This window comes from Anolis carolinensis, chromosome 5 (genome assembly GCF_035594765.1).
Source record: "Anolis carolinensis isolate JA03-04 chromosome 5, rAnoCar3.1.pri, whole genome shotgun sequence".
Taxonomy (NCBI): domain Eukaryota; kingdom Metazoa; phylum Chordata; class Lepidosauria; order Squamata; family Dactyloidae; genus Anolis; species Anolis carolinensis.
In genome coordinates this window covers 145652723-145673696 of record NC_085845.1, presented here as the reverse complement: position 1 = coordinate 145673696, position 20974 = coordinate 145652723, and the positions used below count along the sequence as shown (strand labels likewise).

At 38.3% G+C, this 20974-nt stretch overlaps 1 long non-coding RNA gene across 1 annotated transcript; it reads left to right on the top strand.

The window, feature by feature from the left end:
- Positions 1–284: 284 nt before the first annotated feature.
- Positions 285–18648, top strand: LOC134299503 (uncharacterized). The gene is made up of 2 exons (XR_010006718.1): positions 285–519; positions 18408–18648. It is a non-coding gene; the product is annotated as an uncharacterized LOC134299503 (long non-coding RNA).
- Positions 18649–20974: the final 2326 nt, after the last annotated feature.

The following is a 20974-nucleotide window of genomic DNA, read 5'->3' as shown; positions in this document are numbered from 1 at the left end:
AGCCGAGGGCCAGATCAAGGTCCATCATTCTGTTGGGGGACCATACTATAGTTTGAAAAAAACATGAATTCATTCCTATGCACACTGCATGATGTCTTATTTGTAGTGGGGGGGAAATGAAAGAACAATACAATATATGAAACAAAGAACCATTTTTACCAATGTAAATGTAGCAGTCTTTCAATGGGAAGAGTGGACCTGCTTATGCCTGATGAGAATCATGTAAATTAGGATTGTTGTTGTTGTGTGCCTTCAAGTTATTTCAAACAGTGGCATATGCTGCCTTATAGGGTGGTAGAGTCTCCTTCTCTGGAGGTTTTCAAGCAGAGGCAGCATGACCATTTGTCAAGAGGGCTTTGGTTTTGGTGGGGAGGGCTTATAGTCTCTCCTTTCTTTCCCAAGGTAGGAGCAGCAGCAAAGGCCAGTCTTTTTGGAAAATGCGGGGGGGGGGGGGCTGATCCCCAAGAAGGAAGGAAGAGAGGAAGGAAGGAAGAGATGAAGGAAGGAAGAGAGCAAGGGGTAAGTTTATAAATGGCACACCACACACGGTATAGTAATACGTTGTTAAATTACTGACGCATAGTTAGAAATTCAAGAAATATATTCACAATTTCTAACAAAATTTTATTAGTGGGACTGCTATTTCTTTCTCATCATAAGAAAAAGTCTAATAGACCTTTCAAGTACATGGATCCTAAAGTGCTGGTGTCTTCAACATCAACAAAATATATAATAGGATGCTCTTTTGTATGTTTTGTAGGTTCTTATGCAATTGATAGGAGCCTCCAGTGACTCAGTGTGTTAAAGCACTGAGCTGCTGAACTTGCAGACCAAAAGGTCCCAGGTTCAAATCCCGGAAGTGGCTTGAGCGCCTGCTGTTAGCTCCAGCTCCTGCCAACCTAGCAGTTTGAAAACATGCCAATGTGGGTAGATCAATAGGTACCGCTCCAGCGGGAAGGTAACGGCGCTCTATGCAGTCATTCTGGCCACATGACCTTGGAGGTGTCTATGGACAACGCCGGCTCTTCGGCTTAGAAATGGAGATGAGCACCAACCCCCAGTATCAGACATGACTGGACTTAACATGAGGGGAAACATTTACCTTTACCTATGCAATTGAAAAAAGGTGAGCTGTGTCCCTTTTAAGTACACACACACAAAAAGTGAGGGCCATTTGTGCTTACACCCTTAATGAAAGGTGTAAACAAGCTTCAAACTGGAAAATTCAAGAAGAGAACTATGCTAGATCGGTTGTAGAAAGAAATTTAGGGTGGCAGCTGGGATTTTACACTGCATTATGAAAAGAAGTTTTAAAAAGTGCAATTGCAAACATTTTGAAATGGCTGTGGCAGGTTTTCAGATGTGATTTGGTGTCTTCAGGCAGACAGCGACAGATATCGGCACCAGATCTCCCATACCTCAAATTGTAAATAGATGTATGTCTTTAATTAATCTTTCTTTCTCTCCCTTACTCCCCTCTCTGGCACACAGAGTAATGCAATTTAATATTATGACCTAAATGAAAGACACATGTGAACCTAATTAGTATATTCATAACACAATTTATGCATACATTTATATTCCAGAAGGCTCATGTCTCATAAAGATTCCATACAAAGTTTCTTTGCTATGTTCATTTTTTCTTCTTTGCACTGCTTCCCATGGTTAATTTAAGGCTTAAACATTCACTCAAAAGCATCAGGGGGACTGCAATTGCAGACCCTGCTGTTCACAGTCACCATCTCATTTTTTCATTCCAAGTGGAAGATATCATTTCATGGGTACTTAATTTTCACTTCTGTCTCCTGGAATGTTATTTCCTCCTTTTGGTTTTCACTGGGGTCAAACAAATATTTTTTTTAAATTAAGCTTAGTTATTTAACGGACATTAGCTCACTTGTATCTAAAGTAACAACACTTAACATGTGCCCACCTATAGCCATCAAAGACTCAATATTTGCCTTAAAAGTTAAATCCCTAAGGGCACTAAGATGATGCAAACATTGCATCCTATAACAAGCACTCTTGCCTATCTCTTTGTTCACTTCCTGTAGTATGATGTGTTGTGGTGTGTAGGACGACTCTTGGAGGTTAGGGGTCTGCATCAGCACCCTAAAAGACTTTCCCTGAAATAATATGTAGGTTTTTTTGGTCTTAAAATTCCTCCAAATACCTTCTAACTGTTATGAGGGGGTGTTGACATGTTTTTTGGTGGCTTCCTGGATCATTTTTGCTCCAGGAGAGATCTTTTTCGATATGACTCAAAGGACACTTCCTGTTGTAAAAAGGCCTGTCTTAGACGTCAGATAGACCAGGGGCAAATAACAAGGGGGCAAGATTCTAGTATACATGGAGTGACTTTCCTAACTTTCTCCTTGTGTTCTTCCTTCTCCCTGTTCGCACTGATCTCATATCACATCTAGACTCATGTCACATCTGGGACCTCTTCACACAGCCCCTGGGGCCGTGTTGTTTCACTGGCAGTCACCAGCGAAAGGGAAGGCATGCACCCTTTCTCCTTCCGCCATCATATGGTAGAGATGAGACAAGGCACATTGGAGCCCTGTCCCCACCATATGGGTGAAAAAGCAGCAGTGCACATTGCTACATTGCCCTTTCCCCATCATATGGGAGAAAGGGCAACAAAATGTAGATAGCTCTGTTGGAGCTACTCAGAATACACTTTCCTCCGCATGGTGGAGGAGGTAGCATCTTGTGACCCTTCCCCTCTACTTTGGGAGGTATGTGGGTTGTCTGATGACACTCGGTAGGCCCCATCTCAAAGAAGAAAAAAGGCCACCAAAAATCCCATATGAAGCTGGCATGGGCAAACTTTGACCCTCCAGGTGTTTTGGACTTCGACTCCCACAATTCCTAACAGCCTACCAGCTGTTAGGAATTGTGGGAGTTGAAGTCCAAAACACCTGGAGGGCCCAAGTTTGTCCATGCCTGTCCTAGACTCATCCAGCATTACAGAAACTGATTTTCACCTATTTCCACTGAGCTTCTTTCTCCTCTTTCTTTTTCTTCTGGGGAAGTTATATTGTCAAAGTGCTAAGAGCTTTAGCAATATTACCCTAGATCAGGGGTCCTCAAACATTTTAAGTGGAGGGCCGATTCACAGTCCCTCAGACTGTTAGGGGAGCAGACTATGATGAAATAGTCCATAATTAAGATTTTTGTTGTTGTGTGCCTTCAAGTCATTTCAGGCTTAGGTCAATCCTAAGTCTAAAGTTTAGGACAGAGGCCAGGTAAATCACCTTGGAGGGCCGCATCCGGCCCATGAGCTTTGTTTGGGGACCCCTGATCTAGACAATCTCATAAGACCATAGGTAAGCAAAGAGACCTCCAAAGACCATCTAGATGGTTTCATAAGACCATAGGTAAGGAAAGCGGTCCCCAAAGGCCATCTAGACAATCTCATAAAACCATAGGTAAGGAAAGAGACCCTCAAAGGCCATCTACATGGTCTCATAGGACCATAGGTAAGGAAAGTGACCTCCAAAAGCCATCTAGATGGTGAAATAATGCCATAGCTAAGCAAAGAGGCCTTCAAAGACCATCTAGATGATCTCATAAGACCATAGGTAAGCAAAAAGACCTCCAAATACCAGGTAGACTGAGGTCAACCCTAAGTCTAAAGTTAAGGACAGGGGCCAGGTGAATGACCTTGGAGGGCTGCATCTGGCCCCCGGGCCTTAGTTTGGGGACCCCTGCTCTAGATAAACATTAGGATCATTTTGTTTTGGTGCGAATTCTCATCTTTTCTTTACTTTATCTGTATTGTATCTTGTGTTCTTTCTTAGCTAGTTCTTAGATAAAATGAACAGACAGCCAAGTAGAAATACATTTCATTTTGGAAAATACTAAGCTTGTTCAAATTGACCTGGGAAGCAAGAATGAAGTCTTTCAAAATGCTGGAAAATCCAGGAAATGCTTTATGATGTCATGTGGATCTCCAAAATAAAATCAGTTTGTGCTGGAACAAAACATTTTACTTTCAGAGATTTTTTAAATCTGAATCTTAGTATAAACCAGTGATTGAAACTGGCTTTTCCCTTGCTGATTTTTATCATGATTTCAATGATTGTATTTTAAATTAATCCATTCTACTTGGAAGCTTCAAACCAGGTGTAAAATCTTCATTTGTACTCCATCGAAGATTAAAATTTTATCTAGACGAGACACAAGCTAAGGGGAAAGCACTTACCTGTGTAAACATTCTACATGGCTGCTGTCTTTTTTACATCCTCTTACTACATATGCCAAACTTTCTTGGCTGACTTATTTATTGTACTGATGTCAAAGTTCCTGAGGTTTATACTTCGGCCCATATGTTGGTGATTGGTAGAAAGCTCTAAGTCATTGAAAGGTAGCTGGGTAATGTTATCAGAATGTTATACAAAAAGGGTAATGGTTAAGATTCCACAAATCCAATTGTCCTTATGGAAATCTGGTGAAAGTTATCAATGGAATGAAAAATAGCAATTTAATAATATAACCTAGTAACCATAGACAGATGTCATCTCTAAAACTATACCAAAATTGAAAAATGCATCAAGTAATGAGAACAGGTGGTTATGGAATCCATATGAAGAACTTGTTATAGAAAGTGAGGGAAGTATATAGACATTATGACCAAGCATCAGTCTAAATATTTATTCAGAGATGTTTAGCTGGATTTTGGAACTGAAGTCCAGTTTCAAAGAAAGGATGTCCAAGTTTTTCCATGCCCTTAGGGAATGATTTAAGAGAAGCACATCACGTAGAAGAATGATGAAATGAAAAGGATTCCTGGTTAATTTGTATGGTTACTGTTACATTTGTTAGATGACTTGGTGGAATATATATAAATATCCCCCGGGATTTATCTCAGATTATTGATTTTACTATAAGTCATGTGATAAAAGGTATTGCACAGATTCATAGAGATGGGCAGGCTTGAAAATGAGTCTGTGTGGTAAGCTCAATTCAATTAAAATTAATATTATGTTTTTGTGGAATTCCTCTACTTATATTTTGCAAGTACTTTCAAAACTAAATGCATTGTTCAGGGCATTTTGGAGGGGCTCATCTCCTCCTAGAATTTCAATGAAAACTCTAACCAAAGAAGACAAGTTCAGCTGTCCACATTTACAACTTGTTGGGCATATCTGTTATCTTGAATTAATTTAGGCCATATCTACATAAAGTTAGTAATCCACCAAGGTCAATCTTAGAGTCATAATTTCTGGCACCTCTGTTCTAACGGACAGCACTTGGTTCTTATTTTATTAAAAAGGAGCAGTATATTGTCAATACTTTCACCAGTTAGAACTGTGAGGTAAACATTGTCTTGTTGCATATTTTCATGCCAAATATAGTTTATGGAGGAATCTAGATTTGAAAATTGGTAAGGAGCTACCGTATGTACTCGAATCCAGTGCACCATTGAATCAAATGCACACCTCTATTTTCAAACTGCTGAAACCAAAAAAGTATTTGCTGATGAATGAAATGCACAGCAGCAAAAAGGTGCATTCTTTATAATTTGTTACAAAAAGGTGAGCATTACAGTTGCTGTGTGCTTCGCTTATTTAAAAATAAAAATAAAAAGTGTTGGATCACCAAATCTTCGAGCAATGGAAAAAAGTAACAACAGAGAATCAAATAACCCTTGATGGGAACTGGGTTGCTGTGAGTTTTCCAGGCTGTATGGCCATGTTCCAGAAGCATTCTCTCCTGACGTTTTGCCCACATCTATGGCAGGCATCCTCAGAGGTTGTGAGGTATATTGGAAACTAGGCTAGTGAGGTTTAGATATCTGTGGAAGGTCCAGGGTGGGAGAAAGAATTTTTGACTTATGTTTGGACACTTGATCAGCTTTTATAAAAATTTACAATGGATTGTGGTTATTGTTTTCTTTTCCTGCTTTGTTATACTAGAATGTTATTGAATGTTGATGAGATTCCTTTGAAAGTAAAAACTGTGTGTGTGTGTGTGTGTGTGTGTATGAGAAAATAAAGTAAAGGAAGTGTTTCCAGCTAAAAGTAATTGAAGTTGGATTTTTAAACTATATCTGGTTTCCAATCTATTGAAATCTGGTTCAATCTGTCTGAGAGCACATTTGATCCCAAGTGCTTTTTGCTCATTTTTTGCAAGCCAAGTATTTTGTTATTATTTATTTACTAACATATATATAGCCAAAGTTTTGACTTAAAAGTATCCAGATGTTTCTGCCTTTAATACTTCCATATGAAATGACTCCCATTGTAGTATGCTAAAACAACCATGTACAATAACTTTGAGATTTCAAAAACAAGTCACTTAAAAAGCCTGCATCGCATGAAAATATGCACTACAGGCAAAATGTTAGCATTTCTTCTCTCTATAACCAAACAGATATTCAGATCTAGTATAATTATTTCTATGTCTCTAGCATTGTCACTGGAACAGCTATCTCCCAGAAGTGATGGAAAGCAATACCTGTCAACCCCAGCTTGCATGACCCATAGCCAGGGATGATAGGAGCTGTAGTTTTCTATAAACTATAGGCTCCAGAGCACTGAAGTAGATGTTTGGGAGGGATTGCATCAATGGCCCTTTCCATCTCATGTTTCTAACAATGAAACCAAGGCTTCAACCAGATTCTCAACCAGAAAACCCCACTGAATGTTTTAATATTATAACTAATTGTTAGGTTTTTCTCCTCTGCCTGCTTTTTAATCTTATTCTAAGCTACTTTGAGTCTTATGGGATTAAGGAAGTGTGTGTGTGTGTGTGTGTGTGTGTGTGTGTGTGTGTATAAAGTTTAAAGTAATTTGCCGTGCAAGGTGTTTGGTGTTCTAAAGCTCTTTTTCAAGAAGAACATGATCATAGCTGTTATTCAGATAACAGAAGCCACATTGCAAAATCTTCTCATTACTGTTGTCATTTTGAGATAAGATGTATGTAATGAGATCTGTAACACATAAAATAATTATCCCAGATGGCTTGAATGTCAAGGGAAGTCTATATTCTGCTAGTTTAATGAAAAGTCTTACTTTACTTCATGTGTAATTCAGGTGGTGACTTGCCTCCAGGTCTTCGATAGTAAGGTGATGGAGGTTTTCCTTAGATGGCTTGCCAGTTTCACTGTTGATGGTTCAATTTTCAGTACCCACAGGCCTTGTAATTAATATAATGTCAATCTTGAGGGAGTGATCTAGGCCAACAACCTCTAATGTGACCACACAGCTCAGTATTTATTAAGATTTCACAAAAAACAAAAAGTAATGCTGAAATTGCTCTTTAATGCTTAGAGACCAGAAGGCAAATCTTTCATTGTGATGCATTGTCTATCAAAATCCCTGATGTTGTTTTGCATTGGAAAAAATGTTTCTTTTAAAGTATTGCTAATGTTACATTAATTAGCTTAAGGACTGGGTTTAGACATGTTGACAATGCTGGATATTTTTCCATAATTGCTATTACATGGCATGTTTCATTGGTTGGCTTTAGAATTTGTTGCTGTTGCCCTGGTCAAATGTGTGGGAATGCTTTTATACCTTGTTTCCCCGAAAATAAGACAGTGTCTTATATTAATTTCTGCTCCCAAAGATGTGCTAGGTCTTATTTTCAGGGGATGTCTTATTTTTCCATGAAAGAGAATTCACTTTTATTGTTGAACAAAAATTTTTTTTAACATTTATTATATCCTGTACAGTAGATATCATCACAAACCAGCATAACCAGACAAATTGTGAATCCTATCAAGAATTTCTTGTTACTACCATTATTTTCATGTACAGCAATCTATGGTACATACATTTACCAATACCGCATGCTCTGGTGTTCTGTTTGGCGGGCATATTCCAAACAAAAACTTTGCTAGGTCTTACTTTCATGGGAGGCCTTATATTTAGCAATTCAGCAAAATCTCTACTAGGTCTTATTTTCTGGGGATGTCTTATTTTCGGGGAAACAGGGTAGTCCATAAGGAGTCCATTAGAAACAGAAGAGTTGTATTTGTACATCCCCCCCCCCCCCTTGGTTATGTCAGACCAGGAAAGTCACACTGCCATTTCCATGATCCACCATTTCTTTTTATAATTCTATGTTTTGTAACATTACATTTGGCTTCTTTAAAATCATTACATTGATAAGGAGGGTGGTTAATTAAGCGTTTGACCAAGTTGGAGTACGTAAGGATGCTATAACACAATTTTAAGTTAGTCCAGATGGCATCAAAGGTGGATCACATAGAAATGCAAAGCTTCCTGGGTGAAACTGCCAGATGATATAATACAATTATGGACAAGAACAACCCTATAATGATAGGTAGATGGAAGCAGCCACCAAAGGCAGCAGATGCTGGGGAATAGTCATAGTAGAAGTGAAGATGGATCTATGTTCACTATGGACCTCATCATACAGATGAACCCCCTCTATTTTGTTCAATTTCACCAACAATAACTGGCAAAATGGAAGGTGCGTGAAGCATCTCCCTCTCTCCTTCCCCCACCACATGGGGGCATCAGGACAAGGCATGTTGGCGCCCTGTCCCTGCTCCCATCATATGAGAGAAAGGGTGGCAATACACGTTGCTGCATTGCCATGTTGCCCTTCCTGCCATCAGATGGGGGAAAGGCCCGAAAAATGCAGGTTACTCTGTTGGAGCTACTCAAAACACAACTTACCACCCATTGTTGGTGAGGAATCATCTTGCAACACTTCCTTGCCACTTCAGTAATCAATGGGGTGAGGCCACGACCTGCATCATGTGATGGTGCTTGACAGGTCCAATCCCAGAAGAGGAGCAAGGTGCCAATTGACTCCTATGTGATGAGGTGGTAGGTGGCCTTCCCCTTGCAAGCTATGGTGCTACTTTCAGGAAGAAGATGGAAGCTGCTGATCCATTGAGAATAAATGGAGTAAGACTTAACTGTCAACCAAGTAAGTTTTCATACATGTAATCGGTTGAGAAGCCATATTTCTGTAAGCAGCAAAATGTTGCGGACCAGCTCTGGGGAGTATTTTCCCACCATACATTTCTATAGTGGGAGACTATAGCAAAGATAGAGCATGGTCCATACCTATGTTTGAAAAGATAATATGCGGTAGTTACAGGCACATTATCAACGTTGTGGTTCACACTGTGGATGATCATTCCTCCTGGTGGCACCAACACAGCTTGGCTTTTTGTCCCTCCATCCAGTCACCCTGTCCTTGAGCAGCACAGTCTCCTCTCTTCCTGGTATGAAAAGTTAAGGTTGGGCAAGTTTGTACCCTTTGTATTGTTGTATTGCAGCTGCCAGTGGCTTTGCTTAGGGAACCAAATTATTGAGCACCATCATTAGTTTATTTCTGGGTAAAGGAACTACACTTTGTGATGAAATTGAGGGAAATTGTTAAAGTATGGGAAACACTTCTACAAAACTATACATCCTTTTATAACAGGAACATTTGAACCTATAGCTTTCAACAGCAGTACAGACCCTTCAGCAGTAAAATAAAAATATTGAAACAAACAGGAGCAAAACATACTACATCCCAAAGTCCAGCTTGTGACTTTCTATCTCAAAAAAGAGGAAAATTATGCAAGCTGGCAGTATATATATAGAAACCTCAATGTGGGATGTCGTGTTCACAGATCTAAAGTCTTGTTAGAAGAAAGTGCAAATTTGTAGTACAAATATGATTATAATTGATTATAGATATTCATTATATTGAAATTGCAGGATTAGGAAAACAAAAAAATAATGCATATATTTGTTGTGCAGTACATACATAGTGTTTATTCACTACATATTTTTCTGTTTAATATTTTTCTGACATTGCTCATGCCATGAATTAACAGCCCAATTGAGTTTGAGGGCCCTTTAATGTGACTTTGATTATGTCACCAACATGTTGTTTTCCCACTGTATTTATGCAGTGTGTTAATTTTTCTTGCTTAGTCATGCTCCGTTCTATCTCCCAAGAATTGGCATTAGCCAGGAATGTGTAATCCATTAAGCTCTTCTGCATGCCAACTTCAAATCCAATTTCAGCAGGGTTTAATCAGCAAGAGCAGGAAAGTTTTACAAAATACTGCAGGCTCAATTTTGCTTTCCTTTATTTCAACATAGTTGGAAGTCATTAGTGGGCATAGGGTTTTTATTATTTAGCTTTATATTGACTTTCTAAGAGCAACTATATTCAAGTTACATTTATGTTGGAAAATCAAATGTATGATAGTTGGATGCACATCAAGGTCACAAGAAAGACACTCACAATACACATGCCATTTTTCATACTAGCTATATACTTCGGAGCCCAGTTTTCATATTCATGAAGTACCTAATAATGAAAGAGTGCATTACAGAGTATTTTTGAATTTAAAGAACTCATCAGATGGGGTTTTTCCTCCTCCTAATGTGTTGCCAGCATACTGCTGGGACGGAGCCTACCTGAGCCCATCATATGACACAGGGCTACTTCCATTGGGGCTCACTGGGTGCTAAGAGGGAGCCCTGAGGATACTAGTGACTACCCGAATCCTCATTGAAGAAGCTGAGAACAGCATGGCAGATAGCCAGGGACGGCTGGGAAACATTGTGGGATGGCAGCCTATGATATGGTAAAGCGATGAAGCTGGCTGCTACTCCATGCCTTCCCATGCTGTCCCCTAGTTTCTGGACCTCAGTGTGATGAGATCCTTAGTCATATTAGTCTTGATCACTATGCAAAGAGATGTTATACTATCTTTGAGACTGACATAAATAAATTGATAGCCTAGGTTTTTGTAGACCAGGACTGTATCTACAGTGCAAAATTAAAGCAGTTTGACACCACATTAACATCCCAGAATTTCAATGCTATGAAATTCTGGGATTTGTGAGATGCAATGCCAGTTTACCTGCCTCATGGGATAATTTTGTAAAGTCTGTTTCATCAGACCTAAGTCTATGAAAACTTATGGTTCCAACTTCTTTTTCTCAATTAGTTTCAAAGGTATTGCAAGATTGCTTTTCAATGTGGTTTTGTCATGTCGCAGTTAGCACAAGCAAGTCTAAAATATATGTGCATTGCAACAGTCACAAATTATGCATACATGTATCACCTGAGGTGAGAGGTGTGTCAACTAATTCTGGATGGGATTACACTCCCTCTAAAAGTCTTTGTTTGCAGTTTGGGAGTACTTCTGGATCCGTCTCTCCAAATGTCAGCCCAGGAAGAGTGATCATATTACACCCATATGGAAGCAATTCCCTGGTTGCCAATTGGTTTCTGGGCAAAGCATGCATTATTGGTATTGACCTTCAAAACCCTACATGGTTTGGGTCTAGGTCTGCAATAGGATTGCCTTCTTCCATACAACTCACCCTCGACATTTAGGTCCTCTGGAAGGTGTCTACTCCAGCCAGCCAGGACCCAACTAGCAACCATCACCCAGAGGACGTTTTCATCAGCTGCCCCAAGACTGTGAAATGACGTGCTTAAAGCTGTCAGAATTTAAGAGACAATTAAAGACCTATCGCTCATGGCAGGCCTACCCAGTCAATTTTTAACTATGATTTTTTTAAAGTCACATCCTGTGTCTACTGTATCTTAATCTTTCTTCTATGTATGTTAACATGTGTATTTTATAGAAATAATATTGTATGATTATATGTTTTTAACTAAGTTGTATCCTGCCTTGAGCTGTGATGAGAGACAGGTAATTATTATTATTATTATTATTATTATTATTATTATTATTATTATTGTTATTATCATCATCATCATCATCATCATCATCATTTATAGTAGCAATATCATCATCATTATTAACTGCTGCTTCCCTAGAGAAAGGATGCCATATATTTTCTGTAGGGAAAGGATCTGAATCTCCATTTACAGGTATCATAAAAGTCTCCGCATTTGTTTTACTCCTAGGGTGGTAAGTATGTGTTTTGTGCACAGGTATCTGTACCTGAAGGTATCACAAAGTATGAAAAGCCACTTTTCATATGTGTAGAGCAGGGGTCCCCAAACTAAGGCCTGGGGGCCGGATGCGGCCCTCCAAGGTCATTTACCTGGCCCCTGCCCTCAGTTTTATAATATAATATTTTTATATCAGTTTTAATAATATAATATATTGTATATACATATAATATTGATAATAATCTTATGTTATACAATATAATACTAATAGTAATACCATATAATAATATTAATTGTATGTTATATATTACATATTATATAATAGTATAGTGGTATAGTTCAATATAGTAATATATAATGCTAATATTGTGTTATGCTAATAATATAATATATTGTATATACATACAGCTGCTCTGAGTCCCCTTCGGGGTGAGAAGGGTGGGATATAAATGTAGTAAATAAATGCAGTAAATTAATAATTAATTTTAGACTTAGGCTCGGCCAAACTCTGACATGACTTGAAGGCACACAACAACAGCAACAACAACAATCCTAATTAACTTGACTATCTCATTGGCCAGTAGCAGGCCCACACTTTCCATTGAAATCCTAATAGGTTTATGTTGGTTAAAATTGTTTTCATTTTTAAATATTGTATTGTTCTTTCGTTGTTGTTGTTGTTGCACTACAAATAAGACATGTGCACTATGCATAGGAATTTGTTTGTATTTTTTTTTCAAATGATAATTCGACCCCTCAACAGTCTGAAGGATTGTGGACCGGCCCTCTGCTTAAAAAGTTTGGGGACCCCTGGTGTAGAGCATCTGTCACTTTGTGTAAGTAACCAATAATCAATTCAGTCCTGTGAGATTAGAACAAAGGAGTTTTGAGTCACAAAGGCATGGGATCCAGCTTTGCCTGAACTTTGGTTGTTCTTAGATATCTAGACAGAAATAGAGGAAATGGCCCTCAGTCAGGTGACTTGCTTATCTGGCCGAAGATGGTCTGCTCTGCCTGGCAGTAGATCTCCAACTCAGGTTTTCCAAATCATGTACTTCCTAAACTCTTCAACTGGAAGTCTTGGGGATGTGATCTCAGACCTTATACATGCAAACCATGTGTTCTGCCACTGAGAATGTTTTCGCTTACTCTCTCTTGCTTTCAAATATGTATGTATTTTTATTTAAATCATATGCTGCTTTTCTTCTGGCATGGGAATCAAGGCAGCTTTACTCTTATTATACAAAATGTTTTTAAAATGCAGTAATTCTATTAAAAAGCACATCATTAAAACAATTTCAAGCACATTTAACAGATAAAAGATGCTTATTTATAGTTCATTTTTCTTCAGTGTAATTTAATGTGACATTCATCAGCTGAGATCTCACACTGTAGCTTTGAACATGCAGTTCTGCAAATTCCCACCATCCTGGAGTTGCCAAGTTCCAGGAAAGGTCCCTGGTGATATCATTTACTTCTGGAGAGAGAAGGTGATTCAAATCATGGAGAACAAACTGGTCTCAGTCCCATCACAGAGGGAAGAAATGAGGATGCAAACATCTATCTCTGGTCACTCAGGCCTCTTTTACACTGCCATATAAAATCCAGATCATCTGTTTTGAACTGGATTATATGGCAGTATAGACTCAGATAATCCAGTTCAAAACAGATAATGTGGATTATCTGCTTTGATAATCTGGATTATATTGGTTCTTCTGCTTTGTATTGCCTCTTACCTCTTCCCTGTATCTACCAGTAAGCAACAGGAGCAGAAGATGTTGACATCTGTTGGGTCATGGTAGATTTAAAAGAAGACTTATACACTTTGTTGTCATTGTGTGCCTTCATGTTATTTCTAATTTATGGGAATTCTAAGACAAACTTATCATGGGGCTTTATGGGACTGAAAGTGTTCGATTTGCACAAGAAATGTAAAATGGAGCAATAACAATACATAACAAAAGGGAATGGGGAAAAAACAGAAAAGAATGGCAAGGAGAATAATAGAAAGAGAAAGACAGAAATGATAAAAGCGACTTCCAATATTTTCTTCAGCTGTTATTAAAACATACGAACCATCTATACCTCTCTGATCTATCACAATATTGTCATCATTATATTTTAATGTACACTTGTTACTCATCAAAATTGAAGATGATAAAATCATATATGTATTTTCTACAGAAAGTCAATAAAGAGTAATAATATAAATTCAATACTACTATTAATCTTTCCACTAAATCACTCTATTTTAACAACAATCCATCACAATTTAAAATATCCAATATTAAATCTTTTTATCTCCATGCTAAAATAATCTTTCCAACTCTTTTTCAGTTATTTCTTCCTCTGCTCTCTTTCTTTTCCAGCTGTATCTCCCAAGCAACTCCCCCCCTCAAAAAGAAAGTAACATTCTATATAAGCATCTTTTAGAAAAATCTCAACCTTATCATGATTTTTTAAAATCCTTAACTATTTCTGAAACACCCTGCTCTCATATCTTTTTAATTAATTATCTCTGCACCACAGATGTAAATCAACCCTAATATCACTTTAAACAATTCCTTAAATTTCCTATACCAAAAGAGCATTTTTATAAAATCTTATTTTAAGATAAATTACCACCACATATTGAGCAACAGACTAGCCACTTAAATTGCATAATTGTTCTTATGTGCTTTCAAGGACCAATGGCAATCCTAAGGCAATGATAACACAGAGGCTGAGTGTGTGTGTCTTGGCAAGAGACATCCAGTGAGTTTTCATGGATGAGCAGATATTTGAATCCTGGACTCCAGAGTCATGGTCCAGTGCTCAAACCACTACACCACATTGGCTCTAAATCTCATAAACCCAATCCTTATTTCTTTACCCATTCATACTTTACATGTAACTTTTGGTTTTTTGCTAAACCTCATACAAATTGAACATCAATAATCAAATTCAATAAGATATCAGGAGGGAATATTTTTCCATAAAAAGCCCTTCATATCAATCTTCTTAATTTTGTTCTCATTCTTCTCTCCTTCCAGAGGTCTGAAAACTGAAAGTTATCACTCTCTTTCAGAAACTTCCACCCCGGTGGCACAATGGGTAAAACCCTTGTGCTGGCAGGACTGCTGGCTGACAGGTTGGCACTTCAAATCCGGGGAGCATGGGTGAGCTCCCTTTGTCAGCTCCAGCTCCCCATGTGGGGACATGAGAGAAGCCTCCCACAAGGATGGAAAAACATCAAACAACCAGGCGTCCGCTGGGCAACGGCCAATTCTTGTAGACAGCCAATTCTCTCACATCAGAAGCGACTTGCAGTATCTCAAGTTGCTCCTGACATGAAAAGAAAACATCTTGTCATAATATTACCAAATACATTCTTCCCAGTCCTTTTTAGATGTAGACTATCTGTAACCAGTAGTTCTTTGTTGAAGAACCTAAGACCTTTAATTCCAGAAGGAAAATCTCTACACTTGCCTACACCATCTACATAGCCAGTCATTAACCTTTAATATCTTCCTATCCCTGGATAATCCTCTACCCATCACTGGAAAAACTGGTGACAATATGACAGGACTCTTTCAGCTTCCTGTCCAAAGTTTCATCATCAGAGATGATCTGCTCCGAAGCCAGGTTGTCGGTAACAGGTTTTGTCCAGGTTGTCGGTAACAACATGAATAAAGAGAAAGAGGTACTGATTTTGATGAGTTTGAGCAAGTTGTCAGTGACCTTCTAGATACATGCAGAACTATCAGAAAGTCCTCCACACAAAAAATTGTGAAGCTCAGGCAGTGTTATATAGCAAGAGGCAAGACCAATTCACCAACTGACTGACCATTTGCCTAATGTATGTTGTGTTCTAGACTTGATAGTAGCCTGTGTGGTCCAATGTAACCAATCCGTAATGTCAGGTGGACACAACATGAATGTTGTGCTTAGGCAATTTACAAATGGAGGTTTCTATGGAAAAGCTGAACCATGAGGCATAAGAATGCTAGGGATATGCTGTTTGCAAGTACCCAGCTGCCGAAGCTCCTTGATACCTTTTCATAATCATCCTGGACCTGGAGGCCATTTTAAATTAGATATTTTCCTGGCAATTATCTCCCGACAACAATGTGATTATGTCTGCTTTCAAGGGAGTAGTTCAGCGCCCAGACCCATGGGTTTTGAGAGTTTAGGGGATGACAATGAGAAGAACAGTGCCTTAAGCACAATTTATATTAAATACAACATGAAACGTGAAATAACAACATGAATTATGTGCCAATTAAACTGTTTATATATTAGAAATCAAAGCAATAATGGATCATACCCTCTTGTTTTTTCCTATATAAGAGTTTGTAGAAGTGTTTTTTTAATATAGATTTTAAAATTCTATGCAATATTTCCTTAAAACGCATTTGTGATTAACATCTCCTTCAGCAGACCGTATTACACAGCAGTCTATGTTAATTATCGTTTATCGTTCTCAACATCTGCTCCTTGGGATTGAGATTATTTTAATCACATGAGATTTTATGTTAAAAGGCACAGTCATGGAAAACAGACTGACTTTTCCTTGACCACATAGTCTAGATGTATGTTGGCATACATCTGCGTATGCTTTATCTTTCCATCGATTATACGCACAAATATATACAGTATATATTGCATATTTAGCCATGTCCTAGATTTACTTTCATAAACTGCACTTTAGAAAATAAAGTAATCCGAACTAAAAAGTTTTGTTTGTAAATCATAAATACATAACTAGTGTTTTTTTAAAATCCAAGTTGCTTTTTTTTTCATTGCATGGGAATTAATATACATTCCTTGCTCCTGACTTCTAAGGAAATGTCTGCTGAAAAAAACCTGTAATTTGAGGTAAGGGATTTGAATGTGCACACATGCCTTCTTTGAAAGACAGCTTTTGATCTTTTGAGGTCTCTGTTATTATTTGCACATGCTTATACTATGTTCGTCGTATCCAATAGAAAGAAACCATAACATTTTAAATATCCGCCAATGGAAGATCAAGGGTTCTCCTGCTACTATTTATTATTATATAGTGTAGTCATCACATTTGCTTCCCTCCACTTGTTTCTGGACCAAAACTCCCCAAATCCTCACCATGGGCTATGCTTTCTTGGGCTGATGGAATCTGCAATCCAACCATATCTTGAGGAGCACAGATTACTCACTCCCTGCTGCAGAGAATTTTCTGAGGATTGAGGATCATTCCTGAACTTACAATTATTCATTGCACTTTTCAAGCACCGAACACTGATATGACTCGCTTGCGTGACAAATACTAATATGCCCCAGCAGGATAGGAAGTAGGTTTCAGTTATAATTTTCTTCTCAGTATGTTTCTCCATATCCATGTTCTTTCTCGGAATGAGCAATGAGGGAAGGAATGTTTACAGATCAGTCAGATTAAAATGTACTTCAGTCAGATTGGTTGTTTTGGAGTGGCATATTGTCACAAGACACATATCCACTCATCTATGGCAATAAGCTGAGAACCACTTCAGACAATAATTTGTTTTAAACACTGCCAATTCTATTACTTTTGCATTATTCTAACTCTATCTGTTAAATATAATTATTGTAATAAGTTTGTTTATTGCTCAACCATGATCTTTCTTGGATTTTTGGTGGTTTAAATTCATCATTGCTTTTATAGGTAAAGGTTTTCCCCTGACATTAAGTCTAGTCATGTCCAACTCTGGGGGTTGGTGCTCATCTCCATTTCTAAGCGGAAGAACCAGCATTGTCTGTAGACACCTCCAAAGTCATGTGGCCAGCATGACTGCATGGAGCACCGTTACCTTCCCGCAGAAACAGTACCTAAATGAGGTAGCACAAGAGACATCTTTTGCCATCTCATCTAAATATGTGCTAAACATATCAATCAATCAATCCTCAAAGTCCCACAAAAATGCCAATAGTATGTGTAGAATGTGTTGTCGAAGGCTTTCATGACCGGAATCACAGGGTTGTTGTGTGTTTTCTGGGCTGTATGGCCATGTTCCAGAAGTATTCTCTCCTGACATTTCACCCACATCTATGGCAGGCATCCTCAGAGGTTGTGAGGTATATGGAGAAACTAAGCAAGGAAAGTTTTTATATCTGTGGGAAGTCCAGGGTGGGGAAAAGAATAATAATAATAAAATAAAACTTTATTTATATACCGCCCTATCTCCTGGATGGGACTCAGGGCGGTTTACAGTCATAAAAAGAACTCTTGTCTGTTGGAGGCCAGTGTGAATGTTGTAATTAATCACCTTGATTAGCATTAAATGGTCTTTCAAGCTTCATGTCCTGGCCTGGGGGAATCCATAGATGTGGGTGAAACATCAGGAGAGAATACTTCTGGAACATGGCCATACAGCCCAGAAAACACGCAACAACCCTTTACCGTAGAATCATTGTAACTCATTTGATTGCATGATGGCAATGCAAAATAAATGCTAACTTTTAAAAAGTGTAATACCTTATTAAAACTCTTCTTTTTCTTCTTCTTCTTCTGCCTCTTCCTCCTCTTCTTAAAAATTACTTCCTAAAAGCAGTTGGGATTTTTGGGATTTCCACCCATGGAAACACAATGGACTGCTCTAACCTTTCTTGAGAAGAGTGTTCTAATGACAAGGTGGATCCATCAAGAAGGCTTTCTCTCAAATCCCATCTGATGTGTCTAATATTCTAATAGATGCTTTATCATTTTGTTATTTTTTCATACATAATCTGCTGCCTTGGCAAGTATCTGAAACTCTTCTTTATGCATTAATAATACAGTGTGAATAGTTACTAGTGGGTGCTGTGTTTTATGTAGTTTAATAGATTTGTTTGATAGGTTTATTGGTTTTAACTATGCATTTTAAATATTTCTGTGTTTAATTCTATTTTAGTGTTTATATATGTTAGGTTTTAATTCACACATTGATATGGTTTTTAATGTTAGCTGCTTTGAATGTTCCTTCTCAGAGAAAAAGAAGGGTATAAATGGTAATACTGCTACCAATAACAACAACAACAACACATTTCCACCAACTCAGAATCATACTTTGGTTCAGCATTAACCAACAACATTATTGACTTTGATTAGTTAGTCACAGCCCATAATCTACTATATACTTCAATTATAATTACCAGGATTTTTTCACTGAATACATCCCCTCCTATAAACTGAGTTTTGACTCTGCCTTGCCCTGTTATCAATATTAGAATAGGATGCATAATGTATCACATAACAGCATAGCATTCAAGTACTAATCCACTAGATGATTAAGGGCACATGAACTAGCCCCGTTATTTTCAGTATCAGTGTGTTGTTAATATTTTCACATTCTTTAACATTCATTTTCAGTCTTTCCAATGGAAATGAATGGGTAAACTCACACATGTATATTCATCATAGGCAAATCATAGTGTGTGTGTGTGTGTGTGTGTGTGTGTTTGTGTATGTTTGTGTGCACACCACTATGGGCGGCACCACTGAGTGTTGGACCACCCTGTACCAGTAAGAACAAAGACACAATTGTTTAAAAGTAAAACCAACAGCATGTAGTTGGATGTCTTCCTGTCCGAAGAGAATCCTCCCAAGACATTGTATTTTCAAAGATCAAATTACATTATTATATGAGCTTTACATTTAGCTTCTATCCATGACCTCTGAGAAGGCCAACTGCAATTATGCTTCCCAGATGACAATTGCAAGCTTGAGCATTCTATGCGGAATTAAGATGGATGAGATTTCGTAAGTAATCAAGTATAGATTCATTTAGCACAGCTGTTGGATGGAGCATCTAAGATGGGGTTATCATGACCAGTGCTCTTTTTGTTTTTAAACCCAATAAATGTTTATGGGGAGACAGCAGCTTGTCCACATCATGAAAACTAGTATAGATTTTAATGGCCTTTTTGAAACTAACAGCAAGATGTTTTCACTTGATATTTTGTCACTGTGTTCAATGAAAAAGGAAGGAAATATAAGGGAGTCCCCTTTCCCACCCATGTCAATTCCATGTCTATAAAGCTAAATTTCAAAGAAGAATAAGTTATTATGGCTGACCTATTCAAATTAAGGTCCGCATAGTTAAAGCAATGGTATTCCCTATAGTAACCTAGAGCTGGATCATAAGGAAGGCTGAGCGAAGGAAGATAGACACTTTTGAACTTTGGTGTTGGAGGAAAATTCTGAGAGTGCCTTGGACCGCAAGAAGATCCAACCAGTCCATACTCCAGGAAATAAAGCCGGACTATTCACTGGAGGGAAGGATATTGGAGGCAAAGATGAATACTTTGGCCACATAATGAGAAGGCATGATACTTTGGAGAAGATAATGATGCTGGGGAAAATGGAAAGAAAAGGAAGAGGGGCCGACCAAGGGCAAGATGGATGGATGGTATCCTTGAAGTGACTGGCTTGACCTTGAAGGAGCTGGGGGCGGTGACAGCCGACAGGAAGCTCTGGTATGGGCTGGTCCTTTAGGTCACTAAGAGTCGGAAGCAACTGAACAAATAAACAAAAATTCAAATCAAATTCAAATGAAAAGCCTTTAGAGTCAACATAAGTCAGAAACCACTTGAAGGCATACAAAAACAACAACAAGGAAACAATTTAAAAGAAAGGTAAGTAGTATGTGTGGTAGCTGGTGGCTCCCATGCCAGTGGGCTAGCAACTCCATTCGAGATTTTGGGTTGTTGGAAAGGTGCTGGTCCTACTCTTGATCAGCAACGTGGACACCTCCCTTAAAATCTGGATAGAGTAACCATCCCACTGACACCACCAACTGTCACTGTGTAGTAGAAAATAAAAAGATCATAGCTGAAAGTCATTTAGAAGACATGCTCCTTTATTCTGACATATCAAGTAATTTTCTGATTGGCATAGCAGCCGATTGTCCTGAAAGGAATCCCAGTCCCCTTGTCTTGAATTACTCCTGAAACTGGAGGCCCTTCTAAAGCAGAACCCAGGACAACAAGATCAGAAATGAGAGAAAAGAGTCACCACACTGTGAGAAGTATTCACTTTACTCACACATTCAACCCACCCTGTTTAGGCTAAAGTCTTCAACAAGCCTGTAGTAGCAGGGGCAGTGAATAAGCTCCAGCATTTAATCCAAATAATTAA